Raw genomic sequence first — 10,740 nt, 5'->3', positions numbered from 1 at the left:
ACCTGCACTCCAAGGTCTCTTTGTTCAGCAACACTCCCTAGGACCTTACCATTAAGTGTATATGGGTTTGTTTGAAATTATGATGTTGAAAGTGGAACTGTAGTCAATAAGTAGGAGCCTGACATAGGTATCCTTGTTATCCAGATCTTCCAGAAGAGGTTGTAGGGCCAGAATGATACAAACATTCATTTTGTCAACTATGTTTAATCTGTGACCATCAGCTTTTCATCCATCCACCAATAGTGGGAACAGTTTAACATCAAAAATAGGTGCAGCAGTAGACTATTCGGCCCTTCGAGTCTGATTCAATACAATCACAGCTGATCATCCAATGCAATCTGTTGTTCCCAATTTCTCCCCATACCCTGTGATTCTTGGTCCTAAGAACTAGATCTACATCTTTGTTGCAAAAGGAGCAAGGAGCAAAAGTGAGAGAATAAACTTTTTCACACGGTGAGTAGTTGGGGTCTGGAATGCACCGCCTGGAAATATGGTGGGGAGAGGTTCAATTGAAGCATTCAAGAGGGGCATTGGATGAAAATGGTGTGCAGGAATATAGGGGAATTGTTAGGAGTTTGGTATTATAGAACAAGTCCAGGCACAATGGGCTGAGTGGCCTCTCCCTGCACCATAACAATGCCGGGATTCTGTGAACTCCACTTTTCAGTCTCCGTCTTATACAATCGACAAGGTTTCTCTCTCTACAGCTGTTGCCAGACCTGCTGAAGTTTTCCAATAATCTGTTTTTCTATCACCAGAACAACATTAACTTTAGCCCGTGGCTATTGTTGACGTGAAATATTTCCCACCCTTCTAGACAACATGTGTTTTACCTTGTACTGACAGAAATACAGCCTCCAGGCAGCCTGCAATCTACTCTAACCTAGCCTGAAATCTGAAGCAGCCCAAGACTGCAGAGGATCTCTCACCCTCCCTGAAGCATTGCTTCTCTCTCTCTCCCCCTACCTTCACAAACTTTGGTAGGTTCCTTCTAACCATGGACTGGAGCCATATCTTCTGCAATCACTATCCACCATCTTTTCAAGGACAGTTAGAGACAGGCAGCAGATGTCAAATGAAAGCTATACCATTCAACTGGGACAATAACATTGGGCTAGTGTAGTCCATATTCCATAAGACCAAGAGATATGGGAGCTGAATTAGGTCATTCAGCCCATCAAGTCTGATTGGCTATTCAATCATGGTTGACATGTTTCTCAACCCCATTCTCCTGTCTTTTCCCCATAACCCTTGATGCCCTTACCAATCAAGAATCTATTTCTGTCTTAAATAGACTCAATGATTTGTCCTCTGCAGCCCTCAAAAACTCTAATTCTACCAACTGTTGTATTGGGAATTGACCCCAGGTCCCCAGAACATTACCTGGGTATCTGGATTACAAGCCCAGCAACAACATTGCTACGCCACTGCCCATTTCAGATGCCTAGTCCCTGTGGCTAAAGCTATGCCCCAGACTTGGAGTCAACATGTAACCCAGCCTTACTTCAGTCATGAAGAAGATGAACAGGCCAATCAGCCCTTCAATCCTGTACTGTTATTTCAGTGGATCATGACCAATTTGCATAACTCTGAGTTTTCCAATTTTCCTGCAAATACCACGCTGCTTTTTGTCTAAAAGAAATCTATCAGCCTCAGGGCAGAACAGAAATTTCTGGAAATACATCACAGGTCAGGTAGGGTCATGATGAAGCATTAACCCCTGTCTTTAGGGAAGGAAATCTGCCATCCTTACTTGGTCTGGCCTATGTGTGCCTCCAGACCCACAGCGATGTGGGTGGTTCTAAGCTGCCAAGCAAATGAGTCAAGCAAACCACTCAGTTCAAGGGTATTTTTATGAAAAGATATATAAGAAAGAACTATAAGGGACATTTTTTATTATTCACTCACAGGATGTGGGCGTCACTAGGTGGGCCAGTATTTATTGTTCTGTCCCTAGATACCTTTGAGGAGATGGTGATGAGTTGCCTTCTTGAGCCACTGCAGTCTACATCCACTAACAAGGCCTGGGGTGGGTAAGGGTTTGTAAGCCTAATACTGTTCAGCAATTGGAGGAGAGAGTGTTAAACTGTCTGGCTCCTCCCACCCCCTATCCCACCACCACCACCCTGAAATGAAATCCTAGTGCCCTGGGAGATTGGAGTAGTGGAGAGGTGGGGAGGGAGATTTAGGGGAGACAGGCCTGAGCGATCAGGAAGTTTTTCATCTTGATCTCTCCGTACCATCACTATGAATGATCCTGCCTGGTATACCTTCGATTATAAAAACTATTGAAGGGAATACAGACAATGGGCCCAAATGGCTTCAAGTCTGGGTGTTTGCTTGCTGAGCTGCAAGGTTCGTGTTCAGATGTTTCGTCACTATACTAGGTAACATCATCAGTGAGCCTCCGGATGAAGCACTGGTGGCATGGCCCGCTTTCTATTTATGTGTTTAGGTTTCCTTGAGTTGGTGTTGTCATTTCCTGGAGTGACATCATTTCCTGTTCCTTTTCTCAGGGGGTGGTAAATGGGATCCAAGTCGATGTGTTTATTGATAGAGTTCCGGTTGGAATGCCATGCTTCTAGGAATTCAAGTTGCGGGCCAGGCTTGAGGGGCTAAATTCTTCCCCCACACCCACCCCTAACATTTCAAATAATTTTAACACCTTAAACTTTAATTTTCTGACTCAAGCCAACTTTATGGAACCTGTTTTCCCCATTTAGCTTTTAAGCCCTTGTCCCAAGTAAAAAGTTCCATTTTGGTGTCTGATTAACCAGCAAATTTTATAGGAACGGGCCATTCAGCCCCCTCAAGCCTGTTCCATCATTTAACGAGAGCATGGTTAATCTGTAGCTTAACCCCATGTACCTGCCTTCAGCCAATATTAATTAACGCATTTGCTTAACAAAAACATGTCAATTTCAGATTTAAAATTCACAAATGACTCAACACCCACTGTTGTAACTGCCATGTTTGACAATCAATTCTTCTGCATTTGATGTGCGTCTGGTTACTGATCTATGCTCACAGTGCTTGATTGGGTATGCATGAGCATGGATTCAGAGAAAAGGAAACAAACTGTGCAGAGACCTGGGAACAAGAAAGACAGTGTGGAGCAGACAATGTAAGCATTGTGAATCAAGTCTATTACAGATGGAGAGAAAAGTATTATGTGGGCATAGCTCAGAGATATAGGTGTACAACAAGAAACCGTTGACAGTTCTTCTAATACATGCGATAGATAGAATAGAATAATAGAAAGAGGCCATTTGGCCCATTGAACCTCCCACCCTATCCCCATATTTACCTTAACTAACCTACACAGCAATTTTTTTAAGCATGTCCAATCCAACTAACCTGCACAGGAAACGAGAGCACTTGGAGGAAACCCACGCAGACACGGGGAAAATGTGCAAACTCCACACAGTCTGTCACCTGAGGGTAGAATCAAACCCAGATCCCTAGTGCTGTGAGGCAGCAACACAAACCATTGAGCCACCCTGCATAGTCTTGCTGATCGTTTGGATTTTGCTTAGCAAAAAAATGGATTCAGAAAGCAGGGTGATTATAAGATCAAAGTGCTTTCCAATCTCTGGATTATTATTCACCTTGTTATGCCTTAAGTCCAAACATGTTAAGAAAGCATATGGTATTTTGGCTTTCATTAACAGGGGAATTGAGTTTAAGAGTCATAAAATCTTGTTGTAGCTCTATAAAACTTTGGTTAGATCGCACTTGGAATACTGCGTCCAGTTCTGGTCGCCCTATTATAGGAAAGATGTGGATGCTTTGGAGAGGGTTCAGAGGAGGTTTACCAGGATGCTGCCTGGACTGGAGGGCTTATCTTATGAAGAGAGGTTGACTGAGCTTGGACTTTTTTCATTGGAGAAAAGGAGGAGGAGAGGGGACCTAATTGAGGTATACAAGATAATGAGAGGCATAGATAGAGTCGATAGCCAGAGACTATTTCCCAGGGCAGAAATGACTAACATGAGGGGTCATAGTTTTAAGCTGGTTGGAGGAAAGTATAGAGGGATTGTCAGAAGCGGGTTCTTTACACAGAGTTGTGAGAGCATGGGATGCGTTGCCAGCAGCAGTTGTGGAAGCAAGGTCATTGGGGACATTTAAGAGACTACTGGGCATGCATATGGTCACAGAAATTTGAGGGTGTATGCATGAGGATCAGTGGTCAGCACAACATCGTGGGCTGAAGGGCCTGTTCTGTGCTGTACTGTTCATAGTTCTATATACTATGTGTCTGTACTCATATTCACAGAGTGAGTTGTGATCGCATTATTAACCCATTGACTCCCTTAATAAATCTATTTGTATGTTTAGTCCACTCTTAAGAATGGACCTGATATTCTTGCCTATCTGATGTATTGGATATTGAAAATCATCTCCCTCGCTTTTAATAAGGAGAATGGAAAGATTTGCATCTCTGTAGTACCCGACATGACCACTGGTTGTCCTGTAGAACCTTACAGGACTTTTGCTGGGTGCTTTTAGAAGGATAGCCACTGTAAGACTCTAGTAAGTGGGCGGCAGGGTGGCACAGCATTTAGCATTGCTGCCTCACAGCACCAGAGACCCAGGTTCAATTCCCGCCTCAGGCGACTGCCTGTGTGGAGTTTGCACGTTCTCCCCGTGTCTGCGTGGGTTTCCTCCGGGTGCTCCGGTTTCCTCCCACAGTCCAAAAATGTGCAGGTTTGGTGAATTGGCAACGCTAAATTGCCCGTAGTGTTAGATGTAGGGGAATGGGTCTGGGATGGGTTGCTCTTCGGAGAGTCGGTGTGGACTTGTTGGGTCGAAGGGCCTGTTTCCACACTGTAAGTAATCTAATCTAATCCTTTATAGCTTTAAATTAAGGGGGGGTAGATATAGGACTGAAGTTAGGGGTAGGTTCTTCACTCAGCGAGTCGTAAGTTCATGGAATGCCCTGCCAGTAGCAGTGGTGGACTCTCCCTCTTTATGGGCATTTAAGCGGGCATTGGATAGGTATATGGAGGATAGTGGGTTAGTATAGGTTAGGTGGGCTTGGATGGGGGCAACATCGAGGACCAAAGGGCCTGTACTGCGCTGTATTCTTCTATGTTCTATGTTCTATGTAATCTAATGTCTGAAACTAGTCTTGGGCAGACACTAGTAACACCATTGGACTAATAATCAGAGGTAACACTCCGAGAAATATGAGTTCAAGTCCTGTTGTTGGAATTTGATTTCAATTCATAAATCTAGAATACAGAACTAGTCCTGACCATGAAGCTAATGTCATCTGGCTCACCTTCAGGGAAGGAAATCTGTGGTCCATGTCCTACCTGGCATACACGTGACTCCACACTCACAGCAATTGACTCTTACCAATCCTCGGAAAAGATCCTAGCAAGCCACTCAGTTCAGGGGTAACAAATGCTGACCTTGCTGTGATGCCCACATCTCAGGAACGAATTTAAAAATTCAACCAGTGCACAGTAAGATCCCACACAACAGATAAATGACAGATAAATGTTCTGATGTTGACCGACGCATGAATTTAGGCCCAAAGCATGAGAGAAAACCTCCCCTCTCTTTTCTGAAATAGTGTGACGGGAGGCTTTATGTCTGCATTTGAGGGCAGGCACGGCTTAAGACCTCATGTGAAAGATGGCACCTCCAACAGTGCAACACACAACCACTCACTTCAAACCACTTCACACCCACTCCCTCCAGCACTGCCAGTGAGCGCCTCCACATCTCCAGCTGCATAGCCTACCGGCCTTTAAGTATTCACCATTCAGGCTGCTAATCCTCCAGGGGCTTAGTCTTCAGAGACTTGTCCCCTCATGTGCTTTGTGGAGTGAAGCCAACCGTTCCATGTTCAAGCATCATCTCTCTTCAGTATTTGTACGCAATCAGCACTGATCACTTCAATTCACAGAATATCCTACATTACAGCACCCACATTATCAAACCAGGTTCCAGACCTGCTCCACCAATACCCCAGACTGCTGTTCTAACTAGCTGGAGAACAATATAGCACGTAATGTGAGCATTTGACACATCTAGTTTCTGCCAATTACTTCAGAGATCAACATTGGTCTGTCCCATTCCCCACACATGTTCTGACATAACTTTCCAATTGAGTATTTATCCAGTTTCCCTTTTTGAAGACTGTTATTAAGTCTATATCAATCACCCAATCAGGCAATCAAGTTGAAATCCGAATAATCCATTCTGGTGCTCAAACTAATTTTAATTTACCTCTTCAATGTTCTAAGTGCCAGATTGAATCTGCGGCAAACTCCGGTGTTGATTGAGCTCCCTTACACTGCTGCTGTCTGTTCTGGTTTCTCCACTCCCACTGCTGTCACTTGGAAATTCCTTTTATATCCATTCCAACAGCCAAGGCAACACAATTAGTTCATTCAAACACACAGGCGAGAGTGAGTACTGCAGATGCTGGAGATTAGAGCCAAGAATGTGGTGCTGGAAAAGCACAGCCGGTCAGGCAGCATCCGAGGAGCAGGAAAATTGATGCTTCCTGATGAAGGGCTTTTGCCTGAAACGTTGATTTTCCTGCTCCTCAGATGCTGCCTGATTGGCTGTGCTTTTCCAGCACCACACGCTTTGCTCATTCAAACACACAGAGTACTTCCAAGGCAGCCAATCAAACCAGACCCATTCATTCAATAATCTTCCCCTCTAATTAAAAGTTTTGCTAATTCACCTTACCATTTGCAAAAGTAAATTCCTCACCCAAGATAACAGAGGCCCCAGATAAACCGGTACCCTGTGCTCAAAGAGCTGCTGAACTCCCCACTCAGACCAGTTAAGAACCAAGGCATCCTCATTGCAACAAGTCCATGTAATTCAACACTTGTTCCAAACCTAACCCCTGGCTGACTGAATGAGTAATGCAGGTGAAGATTTACTGTGTCTATTGTTCAAAGTGATTTTGAAATTGGGCAGCACTGTTGAACAGTCCCGAATGAGGACATTGGAGACACTAATGACCAACGTAACATAATCAGTCAAGCCAGTTCTGGTTGCCCTGTTAGAAGAAGGATATTATGAAGCTGGGGAGGGTTCAGAAGAGATTTACCAGGACGTTGCCAGGTAAGGAAGGTTTGAGTTATAAAGAAAAGCTGGACAGCGTCGTAGAGTCATAGAATTTTACAGATCGAAATAGACCCTTCAGTCCAACTTGTCCATGCCGACTAGATATCCTAAATTAATCTAGTCGCATTTGGCAGCATTTGGCCCATTTCCTTCTGAACCCTTCCTATTCATATACTCATGCAGATGCCTTTTAAATGTTGTAGCTGTACCAGTCTCATTCTCTGGCAGCTCAGTCCATACACCCATCACCCTCTGCGTGAAAAAGTTACTCCTTATGTCCCTTTTAAAGCTTTCTCCTCTTACTTTAAACCGACACCCTCGAGTTTTGGACTCCCCCACCCTGGCAAAAGAACTTAGCTATTCACCCTATCCATGACCCTTATGATTTTATAAACCACTATAAGGTCACCTCTCAGTCTCCGACACTCCAGAGAAAATAGCCCCAGCCTATTCAGCTTCTCCCTATAGCACAATCCCTCCAACCCTGGCAACATCCTTATAAATCTTTTCTGAACACTTTCAAGTTTCACAACATCTTCCCAAGAGCAGGGAGACCAGAATTGCATGCAGTATTCCAAAAGTGGCCTAATCAATGTCCTGTATCACCACAACATAGGCTGGGCCCTTTTTTCACTGGAGTGTAGGAGGTTAAGAGGCAACCTTATAGAAGTTTATAAAGTAATGAGGGGTATAGATAGAGTTAATGATAGTTGCCTTTTCCCGAGAGTGGGGGATTTCAAAATGAGGGGGGCACATTTTTAAGGTGAGAGGAGAGAGATTTAAAAAAGGCACGAGGGGCAACTTTTTACACAGAGGGTGGTTCACATGTGGAATGAACTTCCTGAGGAAGTGGTGGATGTGGGTACAGTTACAACATTTAAAAGAAGGGGTGATGGTCAGAAAGGAGGGTGGAGCGGATAGGTGGGAAGGGAGATGGACAGGTGGGAGAAGTTCAAGAGGGTGGTGCCGGGTTGGAGGGTTGGATCTGGGGTAAGGTGGGGGCAGGGGAAATGAGGAAACTGGTGAAATCAACATTGATCCCGTCTGGTTGGAAGGTCCAAAGGCAGAAGATAACACATTTTCCCTCCAGACTTCGGGTGGCAAGCGTTTGGTAGTGGAGAAGGCCAAGATCTTGCATGTCTTTGGCGGAGTGAGAGAGGGTGTTAGGTTGAACAGCATAGGTCCTTTGCAGCTCTGGGAGAGTGTGGACATGAGCTGGTGGCAGGGATGACTGCAGGGAGAGTCGATGGTGGCGCATGGCTTCAAGCGTGGGAGCGGAGGATCCAGAGGGAGAACTGTTTCTGGAGGTTTTGGATTTGCTGGAGGTAATTGCCTGGAGGCTTTGGACAAATCCCAGATCCAACCCCCTCACTTGGAACTGCCCTCTTGAAGTGTCCCAAATGTCCATCTCCCTTCCCACCTATCTGCTCCACCCATCTTCTCCCCCACCTTCATCTACCTATCACATTCCCAGCTATCTGCACCCCCAGCCCCATCCCCCTCGGGTCCCCCTTATTCCTGATGAACAGCCTATGCTTGAAACGTCGATTCTCCTGCTCCTCGGATGCTGCCTGACCTGCCTGTGCTTTTCCTGCACCATACTTTTCGACACAGATCTCCAGCATCTGCAGTCCTCACTTTCTCCCTTCAAAATGTCAAGTCTTGAATACACAGATCTAACAGAGTCTACATCGTACTGGATGTGATGCAGAGTGAGAGATTGCGTGGCATTCTATGGAATAGAAATTCCTCCAGCTCATACCTATATAGGTATCATGTGAAACATGTAAGATATTTTTAATCCTCCTTGAATATCTGAAAATCACTGAAATCTTTGCTACTAGAGGGCAGTGAGAGGAAACAGACTTCAAACTCATCTCAGGAAGAAGAGGGACAGAATGTCACTCTGCCGACATTGTTTAGAACCGACTGAGCCAAAAGTGAACCAAACCGATGGCAAATTTAAGTCCAATATGCCAAGTTCTCTGGTAAACAGCTTTTCCATTAATTATTTATCCAGGATCCAGGATGTCACCGCTGACATTTGTCAGATGGACAGAGCACAGTGGAAAAGACAGGATGTCTTTCTGTTTGAGAACTATGTAACTATATGACTCTTGCAAGGGGGACCTTTTATTAAACTAAGACTGGATCAGTTCCAGTGCTGCCTGCCAAATGTTACTGAGGAGGTTTTAACAAGAAATAAATCTAATGCTTTGGAAAATTCCAAAGGCTGCAGTATTTATATCCCGCCGAATATTTTTTTTTCTTCTGAGCACTGCACCAACCCATGATGCTGCTAATCACCATATATAACATTTTACTGAGCACAGAAACAGGCCATTCAGCCCCAAACTGGTTTGTTCTAGTATTTATGCTCCAACTAAGTTTCCTCTCACCTTACGCTCATCGAAATCCATCTAGTTAACCTTCTATTCCTTTCCCCCTCGTGTTTTTTTTAAATTAGCTTCCCCTTAAATGCATCAATACACTTCAGCGCAACTGCTAGTTTTGGAGGTCATGATGTGGAGGTGCTGGTGTGCTACCGAGAGGGAACAAGGTCAGAAGTCACACGCCTCCAGGTTACAGCCTGACAGGTTTATTTGGAATCACAAGCTTTCGGAGCGTCGCCAAGTGACGAGGAAATGCAGCAGTCAATATTCACACAAATAGCAACGTGATATTGACAGGAAGATCTGTTTTGATAATATTGGTGAGGGGATTTATTAAAGATAGTGGACCAGCCAGCAATGCCCACATCCCATGAAAAGATCAGGAGCTGTTATAGAAAGAAATCTCGATTCCTTTAGCAGAGACGATGACAGATCAAGTTGGCGTCTCCTTGAATGGTCCCTCCCAGACCCCCCCAGAAACAGATGAAACTAATGATGGTAAATGAAATCAATGTGTGAAGGGGAACTACCTCAGAGGGCACACGTATGGGCCCCAGCTATGCCTGTCTCTTTGTTGGCTACGTAGAGCAGTTGATCTTCCGTAATTACACCGGCACCACTCCCCAGCTCTTCCTCCGCTACATTGATGACTGCATTGGTGCCACCTCGTGCTCCCGCGAGGAGGTTGAGCGCATAAACCAAATCATCCGCCGACATTTCCGCCACCTCCAAACAGACCCCACCACCAGGGATATATTTCCCTCCCCACCCCTCTCCGCCTTCCGCAAAGACCGTTCCCTCCGTGACTACCTGGTCAGGCCCACGCCCCCCTACGACCCACCCTCCCATCCTGCCACTTTCCCCTGCCACCGCAGGAACTGTAAAACCTGCGCCCACACCTCCTCCCTCACCTCCATCCAAGGCCCCAAAGGAGCTTTCCACATCCATCAAAGATTTACCTGCACATCCACTAATATCATCTATTGCATCCGTTGCTCCCGATGCGGTCTCCCCTACATTGGGGAGACTGGGCGGCTCCTAGCAGACCGCTTTAGGGAACATCTCCGAGACACCCGCACCAAACAACTAAATCGCCCAGTGGCTCAACATTTCAACTCCCCCTCCCACTCTGCCGAGGATATGCAGGTCCTGGGCCTCCTCCACCGACGCTCCGTCACCACCAGACGCCTGGAGGAAGAACGCCTCATCTTCCGCCTCGGAACACTTCAACCCAGGGCATCAATGTGGA

General features: G+C 45.5%; 1 protein-coding gene across 2 annotated transcripts in view; it reads right to left on the bottom strand.

Moving 5' to 3' along the window:
- The window catches only part of slco2b1 (solute carrier organic anion transporter family, member 2B1), a 94,805-nt gene that overhangs the window by 68,142 nt on the left and 15,923 nt on the right, over nucleotides 1-10,740 (bottom strand). Inside the window, exon 1 of one of the 2 annotated variants that reach the window (XM_043692507.1) lies at nucleotides 6,241-6,320. The exons of the other annotated variant lie outside the window; for it this stretch is intronic. The gene's annotated coding sequence lies outside the window, so the exon portion shown is untranslated. Of the gene's footprint in view, nucleotides 1-6,240; nucleotides 6,321-10,740 lie in introns of those variants that run through there. 2 annotated transcript variants of the gene reach the window in all.

Source organism: Chiloscyllium plagiosum, chromosome 6, assembly GCF_004010195.1.
Source record: "Chiloscyllium plagiosum isolate BGI_BamShark_2017 chromosome 6, ASM401019v2, whole genome shotgun sequence".
Taxonomy (NCBI): Eukaryota; Metazoa; Chordata; class Chondrichthyes; order Orectolobiformes; family Hemiscylliidae; genus Chiloscyllium; species Chiloscyllium plagiosum.
This window is presented reverse-complemented; position numbering and strand designations above follow the sequence as displayed.